General features: G+C 45.0%; 1 long non-coding RNA gene across 1 annotated transcript in view; it reads right to left on the minus strand.

The window, feature by feature from the left end:
• LOC311594830 overlaps positions 1-16,183 on the minus strand; it is a 25,572-nt gene extending 9,389 nt beyond the window's left edge. The window contains exon 1 of the long non-coding RNA XR_014778228.1: positions 16,041-16,183. This is a non-coding gene — a long non-coding RNA (uncharacterized lncRNA). The remainder of the gene's footprint in view (positions 1-16,040) is intronic.
• Between the last annotated feature and the right edge of the window lie 1,413 nt (positions 16,184-17,596).

A 17,596-nucleotide genomic window follows, 5' to 3' on the forward strand; every position in this document is an offset into this window, starting at 1 on the left:
GGTTAAGAGCACTGTCTGTTCTTCCAAAGGTTCTGAGTTCAATTCCCAGCAACCACATGGTGGCTCACAACCATCTATAATGAGATCTGATGCCCTCTTCTGGTATTTAGGCTCACATTCCAGCAGAATACTGTCTGAATAAATAATAAATAAATCTTTAAAAAAAAAAAAAAGGAGTCATCTGCAGTCAAGTGTGGCAGTTCACCCCTGTCATCTTGACACTTGGGAGGCTGAAGCAGAAGGGCCAAAAAATTAAGACCAATCACATCTACATAGCAAGTTCAAGGCCATCCTGGACTACATGAAACCCTGTCTCAAATGACAACAAAATAATAAAGATCATTTATTAATCCACTTCCAATGGTTCACAACCTGAGAAGACCCATGGTTTAGCTCTCTGGGCAAATAAAAATCATATTAACTAGCTGGGCACGGTGGTACATACCTTTGGTCCCAGTACTCAGGAAGCAGAGGCAGGTGGATCTACAAGAGCTGAAGGCCAGCAAGTTCCAGGACAGCCAGGGCTACACAGAGAAACCTGTCTCAAAAATCAAAACAAATACACAAAAAATAAGCTATAAGACACATTTGGCCATGCACCTGCCTCAGCACATGCATGGAGGTCAAAGGGCAGCTTTGTGGAGCTGGTTCTTCACTTGCCCATAGTCTTGCTCAAGGCTGTCTCAGAGACCATTCCAGACCCCCTACTTTCTTCTCATACAGCTTTTACTTTCCCAGGGAGCTAACAATTCTTTTTCCCTATCATTGACCAATAATTAAGCCCCCAAATAACTCCCACTTGTATATGTAACCCAGTATTGCTTTATTTTTTGGACAGACTCTCTATATCCCAGCCTGGCCTTGAACTTGTAAAACTATCTCAGCCTGAGTGCTGGCGTTCTTGGCGTGAGACACCACGCCCAGCTCACCCATAGAACTCTCCATAAAGGATCTGGCCCCCTCGCCCTTTGCCACACATACACAGTTCACCTCAGTCCCACCGTTAGAGGCAACTGGCACCACCAATTCTCAAGAATTTGGGGAGAGGCGGGCATGCTGTAATCCCAGCGCTCAGGGAGGTAGAAGCAGGCAGATCACTGTGAGTTCGAGGCCACCCTGGTCTACAGAGTGAGTCCAGGACAGCCAAGGCTACATAGAGAAACCTTATCTCAAAAAACAAATCAAGACAAAAAGGAGTTTGGGGAGAATCAGTTCTTTTGTTGTTGTTGTTTGTTTGTTGTTTTTTGAGACAGGGTTTCTCTATGTTATCTTGGCCGTTCTGGACTCACTTTGTGGACCAGGCTGGCCTTGAACTCACAGCAATCCGCCTGCCTCTACCTCCCAAGTGCTGGGAGAATCTGTTCTAAAAAGCATGTTCTTTGCTTCCTCTTGCTCTTGGGAGTCATGTTCTTGTGATGGGGAAGGTCAGTCCGAGTAAGCTACGTCTGCCCAGGCTGCTAGACACCAAGCAGATGAAGCCTCTTCTTGGACTGCCCACCATCTTGCCTGGACCCTGATTACATTACAGCTGTCAATGTCACATCAAAATGTGCACCAACCTGTTTCCTGTTTTCTGTGCCACAAATGGGAAGAGAAATGACTTATGGCTGAAGTAGCTGAGCCCTGAGCCTGGTCCTACTTCCTTCTCTGTTCTCGTGGTTTGGCTAGTTTCTTCCTCTGCTTTCCTACCCTCCTGTCTGAGTTCCCAGCACAATCTCACTGTTGGTGGCAGGTTCCCTTCTCCCATGATCCTTCAGTTCCGTCTGGTTACCACCAACCACTCACATCGGATGAGTTTGGTAACCACTGCTTTGTCACTTCTCTTGCTGCTTAGACCTTCTGTCACGGTGCCAATGCCACACCTATATGTATTAGACCTTTGTCAATATATCATCAGTATATCTGAAAAATAGAATTTTCCAACCCCTCTCCTCATCCTCTGAAGAGGATGATGTTTTTCCTTTTCTCTTTTTTTAAAAATGTATTTACTTAATGTGTATATGAGTACTCTATTTGTATGTGTACCTACATGCCAGAAGAAGGGAAAAGATCCCATTATAGATGGCTGTGAGCCACCATGTGGTAGCTGGGAATTCAACTCAGGACCTCTGGAAGGGCAGACAGTGCTCTTAACCACTAAGCCATCTCTCCAGCCCCTCCTTTCCGCCTCTTAAAAAAATGTGTTAAAAATAATTGGGTCGGAGTTTTGAGGGTTTTGTTTGTTTGTTTGTTTAATTTTGTTGCTTGTTATTTTGTTTGTTTGTTTGGTTGGTTAGTGTGCATGTTTGAAGTCACTCTACATAGCCCTGGATGTCCTGGGCATCCCTATCCAGACTAGGCTAGCCTCAAACTCACAGAAATCCACCTGTCTCTGCCTCTTGAGTACTGTGATTAAGGACGTGCATCATTACACAAGACAGAGTTTGAAGGTATATATTTTTGTTTGTTTAAGATTTATTTACTTATTATTTATACAGTATTGTGCCCACATCTGTGTCTGTATGCCAGAAGAGGGCACCAGATCTCATTACAGATGGTTGTAAGCCATCATGTGGTTGCTGGGAATTAAACTCATGATCTTTGGAAGAACAGTCAGTGCTCTTAACCCCTGAGCCATCTCTCCAGCCCGCTGTTTGTTTTTTACTTAAGTATACAGTGTTCTGTCTGCATGTACACCTGTATACCAGAAGAGGGCACCAGATCTCAGCATAGATGGTTGTGAGCCACCATGTGGTTTTGGGAATTGAACTCAGGACCTTTGGAAGAGCAGACAGTGCTAAGCCATCTCTCCAGCCATGAAGATATATTTTAGAGGAATATCCTCAATCCTTGAGATCCTTAGTTCCTGGAATGTGCAAAGATGGACCTGGCAAGAAATAGGTTTTGAGGTTCAAAACCTTGTGAGTAGTTGACAGTCTCCCATAAGGATAGAAGATAGGGTTGTCTTTTGTCTAGGGAAAACGTGGCTGTGTTATGAAATCTCTGGGCTTCTCTGGTCATCTAGAGTCACTGGCTTTTCTGCTACTTGTATAATTCCAATCTTTAACAGATAACTAATTTATGTATGAAATTATATTGGCAAAATGCTAAAGGTCTCTTGTGTTTGTTTGTTTGTTTGTTTGTTTTGGTTTTTCGAGACAGGGTCTCTCTGTGTAGCCTTGGCTGTCCTGGACCTGCTTTGTAGTCCAGGCTGACCTTGAACTCACAGTAATCCGACTGCCTCTGCCTCCCAAGTGCTGGGATTAAAGGCTGCTAAAGGTCTCTTATGAACAGTCTCATTTTTTTGTTTGTTTTGTTTTTCAAGACAAGGTTTCTCTGCATAGCCTTGGCTGTCCTGGAATTGCTTTGTAGACCAGGCTGGCCTTGAACTCACAGAGATCTGCCTGCCTCTGCCTCCCCAGTGCTGGGATTAAAGGTGTGCGCCAGTATGCCAGGCCAGTCTCAAAAATACATAAAGGTACTTTGATAACTCCTTTCCCTGTAAAATGTAATACACAAAGAAAAGCATCCAAAATGTTAAGTGCATAGTCTAAGCAATCGTCAAGTATGAAATGCACGGATATACTGCCCAGATGAAGGACATGCTGTAGGGACTGGAGCAGACAGAGCAACACCAAGGCCTGAGCACTACCTGCCTTCATCATGCCTGGCTGGTCGTCACATGGGAGAGGCAGGTGGGAACCCTCTGTGTCACAGAAGGGTCCTAGCCTCCGCCCTGACGGCAAATCATCCCTTCTCCTTTGGTTCACTTCTAAATCTAACACATAAGACCAGAGAAAGCACAGCTTTTCCTCTTGGCACTATGAATGAAGATAGAAGCCCCTATCTCAGCTCTTGACATTAGGTAAAAAAACAAAACAAAACAAAAAACAAAACAGGCTCCTTTGGGTAAAGAAGAGGGGAAGTACTCAGAAGATCCCAGAGTGAGCACAAACAGAAGTTGGGAATTAGTGGAGGGCTGCCACCCAAAACATTAAGATCTCACGATGAAGATAGCATTGGCAGGAAATGAGAGACGCCATTGGCAGGGGCCATCTGGGATCCAGGCATACTGCTGTCAGATAAAACACAAATGACTCAAAAACAATGCATTAAAGTTTAGACATTGAAATTAATTTGTTTTGCAATGTTAGAGATTAAGCCCAGGGATTTATAAAACAATATAAATTATTAAAATAGACTCAGAAGAGCTGGAGTTGCCTCACTAATTAAGAGGACTTGCTCTGTTGGGTGTAGTGGCGCACGCCTGTAATCCCAGCACTCAGGGAGGCAGAGGCAGGAGGATCTCTGTGAGTTCCAGGCCAGCCTAGTCTACAAGATGAGACCAGAACAGCCAAGGCTACATAGAGAAACCTTGTCTAGAAAAACAAAAACAATGAACACTTCCTCTTGCAAAGGACCCAACTCTGTTCCTAGCATCCATGTTGGCTCACAACAATCTTTCACCCCACTTGCAGGGGATCTGTTTTCCTTTTCTAACCAATGTAGGTACCAGGCACATACATGGTGCACAGACATACATGCAAGCAAAGCATTCATACACATAAATATTTAAGAATTGACTAAGAAAGAAATGAAAGTCTGAATGGACCAGCTATTGAGGAAAATAAATTCTAGTGGACTGGAAAAGATGATCAAAAATCTTATTCCAGGGGCTGGAGAATGTCTCATTGGTTAAGAACACTGTCTGCTCTTCCAGAGGACTGAGGTTCAATTCCCATCACCCTCATGGTGGCTCCACAACCATCTGAAATCTCGATTTCAGGAAACCCAGTGTTTTGTCTGGCCTCTATAAATTCGGCTTGCATGTGGTGTACAGACATACAATCCAAAGATTCACACCATAAAATAATAAAATGTTCATGATAAAATATGGGGGGAAAACTTACTCTAAGCCCTCAGGAGGCAGAACAAGTAATCTCTGAATTCAAGGCCATCCTGGTCTACCTATGGGTTATAGGACAACCAAGGCTACGCCGGGTGGTGGCACACACCTGTAATATCAGCACATGGGAAGTAGAGGCAAGTGGATCTCTGTGAGTTCGAGGCCAGCCTAATCTACTAAGCAAGTCCAGGACAGCCAGGACTACAAAGAGAAACCCTGTCTCGAAAAACCAAAAAACCAAACCAAAACAAAAGTCTTACTCCTGGCTGACAAGATGGCTTGGTGTGTAAAGTGCGTGCTATTTAAAAACGGTACGAGGACCTGAGTTTGAACTCTGCGGAATCCAAGTGACCCCAGACTGGATAGCACACATCTCAAACAAGGTAGAGGGCAAGAAATGACACCGAGGTTGTCCTCTGACCTCCACATCTTATCCTTCACCCTTACACACACACACACACACACACACACACACACACATACATACACACGTACACATATACACACATATACACACACGTACACATATACACACATATACACACACACGTACACATATACACACATACCCACATACACACATACACACGTACACACACATACATACACACCTTCACATACACACACACACACACACACACACACACACACACACACACAAATGATTTTAAAGTCTTCCCTGAGTTTTCAGGCCTAGTTGCTAATATTGTGTAAAATGTCTAGTAAACCTTGAGGAGGACTGTGGGTCGTTTTAGAGTCCAGATCATGGGGAATATTTCCGTATCTCACTGTTTGCTTTACAAACAGTATAACCCTCATTTACAGTCTTGCCCAAATTAATTTCCAAATATTGATTCTAAGATTGTAAATACATTATGAAAGGATAAAGCCTAGTTGATTAAAGCCTACTTGATTAAAACAAGTAGGCCAAGGCAAGGATATTTCCCTGCCTTAATAGGTGAAGGAGAAATCAGATGACCATTTTGATAGATACCAGAAACTGCAGCAGATAAAACGTTTTAATACCTATCCTGACTTACAATTTAAAAAATCAACCCCACCCAGCTTCAGACAGACGGTGGTGTCTAGCTTCAAAAAGGATGAACCAGCAGACATCACAGTAGTCAAGAGTCAGGCTTGTCCTATTTCAGTCATAGACTAGGCGAGCCTACAGACGCCTGCCATTCTGCCTAGTAAGACGGAAGCAGGCATAGACTCAAGTTCTAAAGAAATAAGGTCTCTCTCTGTCTCTCTCTGTCTCTGTGTCTCTCTCTCTCTCTCTCTCTCTCTCTCTCTCTCTCTCTCTCTCTCTCTCTCTCATCTTAAAAATTCCACTGAGTTTCTACTTTCCACCATGAGTCACCATTCTTCCAGGTGATGGAAATTTACTCTCGCTCATTATGGGAGCATTCCCCTTCCTGGTAGCTTCGCCTTCTCATTTAGGAGCAAGGATGTCACATAGTGTCATCAGCTGCAGGGAGGAGAAGCTCTAACCCCTGAGTGTCCACACTAGTGTTTGGTTGATTCGGTCTGTGGATTCTAATTTTTTAAAAGTGATTTATTTTTGTGTGTGAGTGCGGGCATACGTATCAGCCTGACTACAGATACCATACTGTGTGTGTGGACTCAGAAGACACTTTGTTGGTCCTTGCTTTCCCCTTCGTTTGTTGAGGCCACTTCCTTAACCCTGAGTTTTTTGTGGTTTTATTCCTTTGATTTTTGAGGCAGGCTCTGTAGCCCAGGCTACCCTTGAACTTTGCCCTACCTTCCACGTGCTAGGATCCACACATGTCAGAGGCTAGCTACTATTTGCTAACATGTAACTTGTGTAGAGTGTACACAGTTTAACTTCTGTGCGGCTCCCTATTCTCCGCTGAGAATCTGCCCCTCAGCTGCTTTTTGCCCCTCAGTTGGACATACAGGAGCATTTCTATCTACAAAGTGGGAGTATCCGATAATTTCACAGCTCCTGGACGTCCTTCTAGACTGCCGTCAAATCATTCTGCGCTCTCAGAGCTATTTCTGCTGCCCAACTGCACCCATAGTTTTTAAATTCTTAGAGAAGTGATAGATTTGCTGCCTCTCGGAGCCATAGCCTCTCTGAGAAAAGGCTATGGATCTCTCAAGATTGCGGCTTCCTGGTCTGTCTGGGGTCTCTTGCTTTCCTCCTGACAGCTATGCCCCACCCCTCATACCTCACTGTATGTTTATGTCAATGTTGGGGCTCCCGGGGCACAAGCACAGAGCTCAGAAACATCTTCTGTGTTGGATATTTACTTCTAACTCTTTTTTTTTTTCTCTCTCTCAGAATCTAGAAGCATTTCAGTAGCCTTGTGTGGTTGGTTGGTTTGGCTTTTCGAGACAGGGTTTCTCTATGTAGCCTTGGCTGTCTTGACTCACTTTGTAGATCAAGATGGCCTCGAACTCGTTGTGATCTGCCTGCCTTCCAGAGTGCTGGGATTAGAGGTATGAGCCACCCTGGCTGTCTTGTTTTTGTTTTTGTTTTTTGCTTTTTGTTTTTTGAGATGGGGTTTCTCTGTGTAGCCTTGACCTGGACTCACTTTGTAGACCAAGCTGGCCTGAACAGAGATCCGTCTGCCTCTGCCTCCCAGGTACTGGGATTAAAATTGAGCACCACCATGCCCAGCTTTTTTTTTTTTAAGATTTATTTATTATTATGTATACAGTGCTTTGCCTGCATGTACACGTTCCGTCCATTATGGATGGTTGTGAGCCATCATGTGGTTGCTGGGAATTGAACTCAGGACCTCTGGAAAAGCAGTCAGTGCTCTTAACCTCTGAGCCATCTCTCCAGCGCCCTGGATTAGTCTTAAGCCATCTGTGGTGAAGAGCCAATACTGTTTCACTTCCATTGGCCCATTCTTCAGTGATGTCAGTTAGTCTGGAAATTGTACCCATTGATTAGTTGTGGCACCATCTGGAAAAGCTCATAAAGACTTGCTCTCCATATCTGACAACCCAGCTCAGAGACTTGGGTCAACACCGAGGAACTTGGCATATGGTCACTACTTCATGTGCTGTTCCAAATGTGATAGAGACCTGATGACTTGACTTCCTTTTCCTACATTCTGCTGTGTCACCTCTTCCCTAAGCCAGCAGGCAGGGAACACAACTTCAGTTCTGCCAGGCTAGAAAAAATGGGTCATGAGGTCCCACAGAATAGTGGAAATGCAAACTGTATCATCTAACATGTCAAGTTTCGTTCTTGCTACAGAAATGAGAAGTGTGCCTAGGAAAGAAAAAGTGAAAACCCAATCACAATTTGTAAGTAAGCCCATTACAACACTAAAAAAAAAAAAACCCAAAAACAAAAAACAAACCAAAAGTGTTTTAAAAATCAAAGCCAAGCACAGTGGTGCACACCTTTAACCCCAGCACTCAGGAGGCAGAGGTAGGTAGATCTCTGTGAGTTTGAAGCCAGCCTGGTCTACAGAGTGAGTCCAGGACAGCCAAGGCTACACAGAGAAGCCCTGTCTCGAAAAACAAACAAACAAACAAACAAACAAACAAAACCCACCACAGATAAACAAACAAAAATTGGTGATTCTGTATAGGCAGCTACAGGAGAAACAATAGAAAAGCAGCCTGGACAAGAAGCCCAGGGCTAAAGTGGGGGCTGTCAGTTAAGTATGTGCTACCCAAAGAATTCCAGATGCCTAGAACTGACATCAGATTAAATAAAAATCTATAAAGAAACAAAAATTCATGATAGAGACCTTCTGTGTGTAGGTCCCTACATGGCCACAGAAACCACATTCCTGCAATGCTGGCTATAACTGAGGCACTGGTGTCCTCCCTTCTCCCTTGAGTAAATTTCCCTACTACTCTCCTTGAGATCACATTTCCCTAGGGCAGCTGTGCCGTCGAGTGTGTTCATTTGTGATGTCATCAGTTGGATGTCACCCGCTATGCTCCTGATCTCGGAATCTGGTCTATTTTTCTTCTAACCCTTACCGCCAGCTGTCACAGTACATACCATACAATAAACATAGCTATCTGCTGGGTGTCCCCCTTGCTAGAGGGCAATGCATAGAAGCACACACTTTCCTTAGTTTGCGACACTTCTGATTTCCGAGCTGGCCTCTGGTAAATGTTTGCTGAGAGGAGTAAATGAATCGGAGCATATCTAACATGCGGCTGAACACTCAGCCAGATCATGTCTGTCCAGACTTTGCATCTTACCACCTCTGGAGCGTAAAACAAGGCCACGGGGTCCACCTCAGAACACTCCCTGTCCATGAGGGAGGGGGTATTTGGGGTGTGCCTGGCATCATGATGAGGTTCTGAAGCATGATGACACAGAATACCATAAAGCCCGTGTGCTGTGGGTTTTCTCTGTGTAGTCTTGGCTGTCCTGGACTCACTCTGTAGACCAGGCTGGCCTTGAACTCACACAGATCTGCCTGCCTCTGCCTCCCAAGCGCTGAGACTAGAGGCGTGTGCCACCACTGCCCGGCTGAAAGTATTCTTTTTTAAAATCAGTTTTTACTAGCTGAGCGAGGTGGCATGCACCTTCAATTCTCACACTGGGGAAGCAGAGGCAGGTGGATCACTGTGAGTTCAAGGCTAGTCTGGTCTACAAAGTGAGCCAGGGCTGTTACACAGAGAAACCTCATCTCAAAAAAACAAAACCAGTGCCAGGCGATGGTGGCACACACCTTTAATCCCAGCATTTGGGAGGCAGAGGCAGGTGGATCTCTGTGAGTTCAAGGCCAACCTGGTCTGGAAAGAGAGTTTCAGGCTATCCAAGGCTACACAGAGAAGCAAACGAACAAAACAAAACCAAAACAAAAACAAAAACTAGCAGAGGCAGTGATGGTATGCACCTTTAATCCCAGCACCCAGGAAGTAGAGTCAGGTGGACCTCTGAGTTTAAGGCCAGTTTGGTCTACAGAGTGAGTTCTAGGACAACCAGGACTATACAGTGAAGCCCTGTTTCGAAACAAAACAAAACAAAAAACCACATAAAACACAAAAATCAGTTTTACTAGGGTACTCCTGTGCCATAAAATGTGCTCAGTTCTAACTTCACAGCTGTCTGAATTCAGATGTATGCACGGGCATATGTGAGCGCAGGTGTACACTGTGGCCTGTGCATGTGGCAAAAGGCAGCTCACAGGAGTCTGTGCTCTCCTCCTCCCTTATGGGGTGAGGAGACTGTAGCGTAGCTCAGGCCTGAGGCATGGTGCTGCTCCAACACCACCAGCCTTTTAAGTTGCAGATCGGTCTAGTGTTAACATGCAGTGTTGTGCACTGTGCCTCTAGAACCTTTTCATCTTGCCAAACAGGCTCTCTCCTCAGTCAACACCAATTCCCCCCTTGTCTTCCCCGGGGAAAGGATTCTTTTTGAGTCACCCTTGTAAGTGGAACATTCAGGATATTTAAAGAACTCCTGAAAATGATCTCAAAATACAGCGGCTTCCAAAAAGAGCTGGTGAGTCATTCAGCGCTCATGAGAGTGCAAAATTGAAACACACTCCTCAAGTTGACTAAAATTTAGAGGGAATCTGGGACTCGTTGTGCCGAATGCTCCTCTACCAGGGCTTTGAGTGACATGGCCAGAGCTCCATCTCACTCCTTCTGTGTCAGCATCATCTCCTTTCTCAGAGAGCCCAGGAGCACCACGGCTCATTATTCTGTGTCAGCCTTCTTTTGCCAGTCTTCTTCCTGGACTTTCCAAACTGCCTGACCTGTTTCCTCCTAGAAACCCAACCAGAGAGGGCTGGGTGGCAGTAGCACATGTCTTTTTTTTTTTTTTTTTTTTTTTTTTTTTTTTTGGTTTTTCGAGACAGGGTCTCTCTGTGTAGCCTTGGCTGTCCTGGACTCACTTTGTAGACCAGACTGGCCTGGAACTCACAGCAATCCACCAACCTCTGCCTCCCAAGTGCTGGGATTAAAGGCATGCACCACCACGCCCGGCCTGGTAGCACATGTCTTTAATCTCAGCATTCAGGAGGCAGAAGCCAGCGAGTTCCAGGACAGCCCTGCACAGAGGAACCCTGTCTTGAAATTGAAAAAACAAAAACAAAACACAACACACACACACACACACACACACACACACACACACACACACACACACAGAGGAAGGGAAGAAGAGAAGGAAACTCAAGCAGAGGGCTCCTCAGGTCTCTGGTGGTCTGTCTGAGTCTGCTGCCACCATGGCTAGAGGAAGGAACCTGTTTCCGAGGAGTGAACTTCAGTTGCCAGGCTGCTTGACTTCTTTCTCAGATCATCAAACATTGGAGGTTGGAGCCAAATTCTCAGGATGCTTCAAGCTGATCTTCATGGCCCTAAGAGCCCCAAGTAGACACAACCCAGTGCCTATCCTGCTTGGCCACCATGGAGTGTGTGTGTGTGTGCTTCACTGCAACCATCTCCATGGGCAGAGAAAACTCCTCAGAAACTACACAATGACAGCGTGGAAGTTGGTTGGTTTTACTCAGCGCTGGACTAAGACAAGAGGCCTGACTGTCCAACAGGCCCTCCTTGAAGGTTTTTTGACCTGGGATATGAGAGAGCTTACATATGTAGAAAGATCATTTCTCGGGAGGACAAAGAGCCCGTGGTAAAGCAGGTAGATGTGCCTGCCATGTAACAAGCTGAGTTTGACCCCTGAGGCACACAAGGTGGAGGGACAGGACTCACTCCCACAGTTTGTCTTCACACATCCATTTGTGTGCAGTCTCACACACACACACACACACACACTAGATACCACCTACTGATAATATGTCATAAATTTATTTTTAAACATTTCTTTCGTGCACATAATTTTCCCATTTATTAAACACAAAAGCAAATTTGCATACTAATATACTTACATACTTGCATATTTATATACTGTCTATATAAAGAAGTGTTGGCTGAATGTTCAACACTTCAGATGGAGCTGGGCCTCAGTGTTTTTCAGAGTTGATCATTTTTATTTATTTACTTATTTATTTATTTATTGTATTTATTTATTTATTTTGTTTTTCAAGACAGGGTTTCTCTGTGTTACAGCCCTGGCTGTTCTGGACTTCCTTTTTGTAGATCAGGCTGACCTCGAACTCACAGAGCTCCACCTGCCTCTGCCTCCCAAGTGCTGGGATTAATTTTATAATGCTGAAGTTCCATTTGCATAAGTTAGTAACATAAAATGACAAAAAATATGTTTAGGGCCATTTCAGAAACTGTTGGGAATTCTCTCCTAATCACTAGTCAAATTAATTTAACATTAATTTGGTCGTTCTTTGTTCTGCTCATGGCCCTCTGAGCTCTGCACCTCCTGCTTTCATGGCCTGGTGACAAACAGCCCCCCAGGGAAGAGAAGACCCACACTGTCTTGAAAAACAAAAAACAAAAACAAAACGCGAGGGGGTTGGGTGTAGGGAGTGTCCTGCCATGAAGAAGATCCTAACACAGACAGTAGAGGACCTAGGTCTTGTGGTTTTCCTTCAGCCCAGACACGAGAGGAAACAAGGGCAAAGTGAGTCAGCACTTTCTTGTTTTACTTTCTGACCAATTAGTGATTTCTTGTTTGATTTTCTGGCCTGATTTCTTTCTTTCTTTAAATATTTATTTATTTATTTTATGTATACGCATGCTCTATCTGCACGTACACCTTCAGACCAGAGGAAGGAAGGCATCAGGTCACATTCTAGAAGGTTGTGAACCACCTTGTGGTTGCTGGGAATTGAACTCAGGACCTCTGGAAGAGGAGGGGGCGCTCTTAGCCTCAGCCATCTCTCCAGTCTCCTGGCCTGAATTCTTACAGAAGACTCAGAACACATCTGTATCGGAGCCATGCTGCTGTGATGCCCACCATGCTGCTGTGACGTGGAGTTCCCCCAAGAGTTTCGAACAATCATTGCTTCCAGAGCAACCACTGTTCCTCTTTGAGTGATCCAGATTTTAATTGTTATTTTCTGAGTCAGGGTTTTATTATGTAGCCTGTGCTGTCTTTGATTAGGTCGATCTTTCCTGCCTCAGCTTCCTGAGAGCTGGGATTGCAGGCGTTCACCAGGTCCAGCTCCAGAATTAAAATGGTACTTGTGCTGTGGTTAGTTTTCTGTCAAGTTGATACAAAGCTAGAGTCATTTGGGAAGATGTGCCTGTAGCCACATCTGTGGGGGCATTTTCTTGACAAAAGATTGGTGTAGAGGGTATAGGCCAGGGTGAGGCAGTGCCAGCCCTGAGTAGGTAGTCCGGGCCGGTATGAGAAAGCAAGCAAAGCCAGGTGTCATGGCTCATGACTGTAACCCAGCACTCAGGAGGCAGAGGCAGGCAGTCCATCACTGTGGGTTCTGGGCCAGCCTGGTCTACAAAGTGAATCTAGGACAGCCAAGGCTACACAGAGAAACCCTGTATGTATGTGTGTTGAGGGGGTGGGGGTAAGAAAGAAAAGTGAGCCATGGAACAAGCCAGAAACTTTGTTTTGAAAAACAAGAAAGAGGGACTGGAGAGATGGCTCAGTGGTTAAGAGCACTGGCTGCTCATCCTGGAGGCCCTGAGTTCAATTCCCAGCAACCACACGGTGGCTCACAACCATCTATATTGAAAACTGGTGCCCTCTTCTGTCTAATATTCTCGTCTGCCATACATGCAAATCCAGTGCTTATATACACAAATAAATAAATCTTTAAAAAAAAGAAAGAAAGAAAAGAAAAGAAAAAACAAGAGAGAGAGCATGGCGTGGTGGCGCACGCCTTTAATCCCAGCACTCGGGAGGCAGGGGCAGGTGAATTGTTGTGAGTTCGAGGCCAGCCTAGTCTACAAAGAGAGTCTAGGACAGCCAAGGCTAATGCAGAGAGATCCTGTCTCGAAAAACAACAACAACAACAACAACAAAGAAAAACAAGAGAGAGAGAGAGAGAGAGAGAGAAAGAAAGAAAGAAAGAAGCCAAGTAAGCCACAAGGAGGAAGCCAGTAAGCAGTGCTCCCAAACGGTTTCTGCTTGATTTCCTGCCTCCAGCTTCCAGCCCTGACTTCCCTCAGTGATAACTGGTAACGTGTGTGTGACTGGGAGTAGTGAGATGAAGTAAACTCCTCCTCCCTAAACTGGTTATGGTTAATGTTTTATAATGCTGCAGAGAAGGAAACTGAACCTGCACACCTATTTTCTCTCTTTTTCCCTACAAGAGTTTTGTTTTCTTTCTTTCTTTCAATTTAATTATTTTTTTTAAAGATTTATTTATTTATTATTTATACAATGTTCTGCCTGCATGTACACTGCACACCAGAAGAGGGCACCAGATCTCATTGTAGACGATTGTGAGCCACCATGTGGTTGCTAGGAATTGAACTCAGGACCTTTGGAAGAGCAAACGGTGCTCTTAACCTCTGAGCCGCCTCTCCAGCGCCGAGTTTTGTTTTCTTTACTGTGGTTAATACTGCCCTAGCTGGCTCTGACCTCCTGGGTCAAGTACCCTTCCTGCCTTAGAGAACCCTCCCCACCCCAGTAACTAGGACTACAGGGTCTCACCACGACAGCCAACTGTTCAATTTTTGCTTTTTCATTGTGTTTATTGTCAAATGCTATAAAACCATTTACAGTGCTAAGCGATCACATACTCCACTCCCCTAACAGTGTTTTTGTATTATGCTCCAGTCTTTGTCAGTGAGACTTTTGTCTACGTGTGTAAATGTTTTGCCTAAGTGTATATATGTGGAGCATAGGCATGCCTGGTGCCCCCAAAGGTCACAAGGAGGTGTTGGATCGATCCCCTAGAACTGGCGCTAAGAGTGTTTGGGAGCTACCTTGTGGGTGCTGGGAATTGCACCCAGGTCCTTTGCAAGAGTAACAAGTGCACTTAACTGCAGAGTAACTATGGGACTTATTCTTGAACGTTTTTAGAATCACACTTATAGTTTACATGCTATTCTTCTTACCTTTTTTCTTTGTTTGTTTTTCGAGACAGAGTATCTCTATGTAGCCTTGGCTGTCCTGAACTCACTTTGTAGACCAGGCTGGCCTGAAACTTACAATGATCCACCTGCCTCTGCCTCCCGAGTGCTGGGATTACAGGCATGCGCCACCAGGCCTGGCCTTCATACAAAAAACATTTTTAAGTATTTCCATGAAAAATTTAAAAAGTATTTCTAAGCCGGACAGTGGTGGCACATGCCTTTAGTCCCATCACTTGGGAGGCAGAAGCAGAGGCAGAGGCAGGCAAATCTCTGAGTTTGAGACCAGCCTGGTCTATAGAGTGGGTTCCAGAACAGCTAGGGATACACAGAGAAGCCCTGTCCCAAAAAAACAAACAAATTTTTTAAAAAAGAAAGGAATGAAGGAAGGAAGGAAGGAAGGAAAGAAGAGTGTTTTTAGGCTGTTTGGAAGTTTCTATAGTCATAAATTATTTTGAAAGAAGCCGGGCATGGTGGCTCACACCTGTGATCCCAGCACTCAGGAGACAGAGGCAGGTGGGTCTCTGTGAATTCAAGGTCAGCCTGGTCTACAAAGTGAGTCCAGGATAGCAAAGGCTACACAGAGAAACCCTGTCTCAAGAAACCAAAATAAATAATAATTATTAGTAGTAGTATATTGTTATTATTATTATTATTAAATTGAACGAATAAACTTTTAAAATATTTTGAAATTACTAGGCCTCTCATAACTTTCTCCCTATCTAAATACTTATATTTATCAAGCATAGATAAGTTACCCAAGACATCTATATGTCTACATATTTCTCTAAATGCAAATATTGTTGTCTACATTCATTCTGCTATGTATCTGTCACTGTACTTATTTTTATAATATTTATTTATTAAGTATTATTACAATGCACTTATTATTTATACAATATTCTGCCCGCATGTGTGCCTGCCCGCCAGATCTCATTACAGATGGTCATGAGCCACCATGTGGTTGCTGGGAATTGAACTCAGGACCTTTGGAAGGGCAAACAGTGCTCTTAACCTCTGAGCCATCTCTCCAGCCCCCTATCACTGTACTTATAAATCCATACTCAAATCCCATCTTTCTCCAGGTCCGTAGAACCACATCCCTTGCTGTATCTGTTCCGTGTGTTTTGTGCCGTGGACTGTCCCTGCCTTTCATTAGACGGTGTACAGCTCAGTGGTGCACAATTCCTGAGGTAAGACATTCACTCACGACGAGGAAAAATGTATTCCCACTGTCAAGTCTCACCGTTATCTCTGAGGCGTCTAGAAGGTCGGTCATCTGTGTTTTGGCACCTCCTCACAGTCATTCCCCTGCTTTCCACCTAGAAATGGGGCCTCAACAGCTCCTGGAAGACAAAAACAGTCAACAGGACCGCCCAGGCACCTTCTGAAAAGGCGGTGTTCTTCTGCCGCGTTCGCTCCAAAGCAACGGCACAAACAGAAACAAAACACAACAGAGAGGCACGGGGCAGGAGTGAGGTGGGAGCGGAACATGTGTGGCTATTCACAGGGAACGAACAAAATTCTTTTTATGCAAATATCTCTTGAGTCTTCACCCACTCCATAATTAAACCCTGCTTTTCGCTTACATCTGCATGAGTGGAACCCCCAGCGGCTGTCTGCCAGCCGTTGGTGCACCTGGAGCAGGAGGGGGGCTAATGGGGGGAGAGGGGGGCGGGGCGCGGCTGGCATTCCCAGGTGATTAAGAGCTTAGTCGCTCTTCTGCTTGTCTACTCCTATAGTGCAAGCACTAACAGTTGCTGGTTGTGTGTGTGTGTGTGTGTGTGTGTGTGTGTGTGTGTGTGTGTGTGTTTACCTGCATGTACACGGGTATCAGATCACATTATAGATGGTTGTGAGCCACCATGTGGTTGTTGGGAATTGAACTCATGACCTCTGGAAGAGCGAGGAGTCAGAGCGAGGTGTCAGTGCGAGGAGTCAATGCTCTTAACCACTGAGCCATCTCTCCAGCCCCGTGTGTGTGTGTGTGTGTGTGTGTGTGTGTATGTGTGTGTGTGTGTGTTTTAAAGCATTTATTTATTTATTTATTTATTTATTTATTTTGGTTTTTCGAGACAAGGTTTCTCTGTGTAGTCTTGGCTGTCCTAGACTCGCTTTGTAGTCCAGGCTGGCCTCGAACTCACAGCGATCCGCCTGCCTCTGCCTCTCGAGTGCTGGGATTAAAGGCGTGCGCCACCATGCCCGGCCCAAAGCATTTATTTATTATGTATACATTGCACATTAGATCACTTTATAGATGGTTGTGAACCACCATGTGGTTGCTGGGAATTGAACTCAGGACCTCTGGAAGAGCAGTCAGTGCTCTTAACCACTGAGCCATCTCTCCAACCCCCGCTGGTTTGTGTTTTACCTTTGGAGGAGCCGATGGGGTTCAGCTGAGTTCTCACTTGGATTGCTACAGGGTTGGGTTTGGACGTGGGTTAGGTAGGGTAGTAGTTATCTGAAGACCTGACTGGCTCCAAATTAAGGGTGGCTCGTTAATATGGCTGGTAGTTGATGCTAATTCCTAAGAACTCAGCTGGAGCAATCAACGGAAAGGCCCAGCATGGCCTTCCAAGGTTGCTTGAGATTCCTCAGGCAAAACTGGTTGGAGGCTCAAAAGCAAATGTATGAAGAAAGGCAGATAAGAGCTCCGTGGCTTCTTAGTACTGAGTCCTGAGCTCCCCCAAGGCCCCTACCACTCACAAAGGCCACGCCCAAGGCAAGGAAAGAATTAGAAGACCGCTTTAGGTGGTTTGCCGCATTGACACATAGACAGAGAAGTGACTGGAGTAGTGACCC

The sequence above is a fragment of the Acomys minous genome (genome assembly GCF_964271855.1).
Source record: "Acomys minous genome assembly, chromosome: 3".
In the NCBI taxonomy this organism is placed as follows: Eukaryota; Metazoa; Chordata; class Mammalia; order Rodentia; family Muridae; genus Acomys; species Acomys minous.